We start from the raw sequence: 2,783 nt of genomic DNA, 5'->3' as shown, positions 1-2,783 counted from the left end.
GAGAGAGATGAGAGGAGAAGAGAGAGAGAGAGGAGAGAGAGAGAGAGAGAGAGAGAGAGGAGAGAAGAGAGAGAGGAGAGAGAGAGAGAGAGAGAGAGAGAACGAGAGAGAGAGAGAGAGAGAGAGAGGAGAGAGAGAGAGAAAAACTATCTATTTAATCCATTTTGCGATTAAGGCAACGTGGACAACAGTGAAATAACCAAAGGGTATGAAAGCTTTCTAGAGGCGCTGCTATGTTACACTGAACTTAAGTGTGTTGATTCTAACAGCGTGTGGAGACAAGGGTAACCAGTAGTGGTTGTAGTTCTGGGACCTGACCAGCTTGAACAGCCTAACTGGTCATTCTGGGCAAGTTTGACCCACCCTGAGGAGCCTCTTGTTTGACAATTTATGTCAATTTAACCCGCTTTAGCAGTAAAATATGTTTTCACGACCATCCATTTCATAAATGTGAGACGTAAGAGATGGTTGTTTTTTTTTCTAACCTCAGGTAGGGGTGTCTAAAAAGAAAATGAGGCCCTTTTATGAAGATTGGCCACCAGCTTAAATGGGAAATGTGTTTTTAAACTCATGGGTGAATGTCCCTGCTCAATTTAAGTTGACTTTTAAAAAGGTTATGGTTAAGGTTAGGTAAGGGTTATGGTTATGGTTTTGATTAAGGTTAAGGTAGGGTTTAAGGTTAGGGTTTAGGGTAAGGACATCCCAAGGATACTCAATAGTACTGACTTTCAGATAGGAGGCTGCCTTCAAGGGTGGTGGAGGGATTGTGCACCTGTGTGAAGCTAGCCACAATAAGGAATAGCCACAATAGTGGAATTTGAGTTATGCCTTCAAAATAAAAGTCCCCCATTGAAAGTGATGCAAACGGAATCAAGACATATTTGGGGTAGATAATGCTAAACAAGGTTGTAATGTTATGACATAATTTACAGTTAAATACAGTAATTAATTATTTTGGTAATAAACTGAAAAAACTGTTTAAATCCTGCTGTGGATGTATTAGACTACATAGTTGAATTGGGGGCATACTTATATGCACTTATAGGGCTAACCTATGTGTTGTGCACCCATGACATGGGGATATCAGCCTACTCAGTGACATTTACAGGACACAACTATGTATATATTATGGTCTTAGCTCTTATTGCTGGACTTTTCGTAAGGCTCTCCAGAGGGTAGTGAGGTCTGCACAACGCATCACCGGGGGCAAACTACCTGCCCTCCAGGACACCTACACCACCCGATGTTACAGGAAGGCCATAAAGATCATCAAGGACATCAACCACCCGAGCCACTGCCTGTTCACCCCGCTATCATCCAGAAGGCGAGGTCAGTACAGGTGCATCAAAGCTGGGACCGAGAGCCTGAAAAACAGCTTCTATCTCAAGGCCATCAGACTGTTAAACAGCCACCACTAACATTGAGTGGCTGCTGCCAACACACTGTCAATGCCACTGACTCAACTCCAGCCACTTTAATAATGGGAATTGATGGGAAATGATGTAAATATATCACTAGCCACTTTAAACAATGCTACCTTATATAATGTTACTTACCCTACATTATTCATCTCATATGCATACGTATATACTGTACTCTATATCATCGACTGCATCCTTATGTAATACATGTATCACTAGCCACTTTAACTATGCCACTTTGTTTACATACTCATCTCATATGTATATACTGTACTCGATATCATCTACTGTATCTTGCCTATGCTGCTCTGTACCATCACTCATTCATATATCCTTATGTACATATTCTTTATCCCCTTACACTGTGTATAAGACAGTAGTTTTGGAATTGTTAGTTAGATTACTTGTTGGTTATTACTGCATTGTCGGAACTAGAAGCACAAGCATTTCGCTACACTCGCATTAACATCTGCTAACCATGTGTATGTGACAAATACATTTTGATTTGATTTGATTTGCAGGTAGCCTAGTGGTTAGAGTGTAGAGGTGCAGGTAGCCTAGTGGTTAGAGTGTAGGGGCGGCAGGGTAGCCTAGTGGTTAGAGTGTAGAGGCGGCAGGGTAGCCTAGTGGTTAGAGTGTAGAGGCGGCAGGGTAGCCTACTGGTTAGAGTGTAGAGGCGGCAGGGTAGCCTAGTGGTTAGAGTGTAGAGGCGGCAGGGTAGCCTAGTGGTTATTCTACAGTTTAATGGTCTGGTTGTCTCATTATTCTACAGTTTAATGTTCTGGTTGTCTCATTATTCTACAGTTTAATGTTCTGGTTGTCTCATTATTCTACAGTTTAATGTTCTGGTTGTCTCATTATTCTACAGTTTAATGGTCTGGTTGTCTCATTATTCTACAGTTTAATGTTCTGGTTGTCTCATTATTCTACAGTTTAATGTTCTGGTCTCATTATTCTACAGTTTAATGTTCTGGTCTCATCATTCTACAGTTTAATGTTCTGGTCTCATCATTCTACAGTATAATGTTCTGGTCTCATCATTCTACAGTTTAATGTTCTGGTCTCATCATTCTACAGTTTAATGTTCTGGTCTCATCATTCTACAGTTTAATGTTCTGGTTGTCTCATTATTCTACAGTTTAATGTTCTGGTCTCATTATTCTACAGTTTAATGTTCTGGTCTCATTATTCTACAGTTTAATGTTCTGGTCTCATCATTCTACAGTTTAATGTTCTGGTTGTCTCATTATTCTACAGTTTAATGTTCTGGTCTCATTATTCTACAGTTTAATGTTCTGGTCTCATTATTCTACAGTTTAATGTTCTGGTTGTCTCGCTTTGTGCTCCATGTCAATTGTTATG

This window comes from Oncorhynchus kisutch, linkage group LG2, assembly GCF_002021735.2.
Source record: "Oncorhynchus kisutch isolate 150728-3 linkage group LG2, Okis_V2, whole genome shotgun sequence".
NCBI lineage: Eukaryota > Metazoa > Chordata > Actinopteri > Salmoniformes > Salmonidae > Oncorhynchus > Oncorhynchus kisutch.
Note: the sequence above shows the minus strand (reverse complement) of the source record.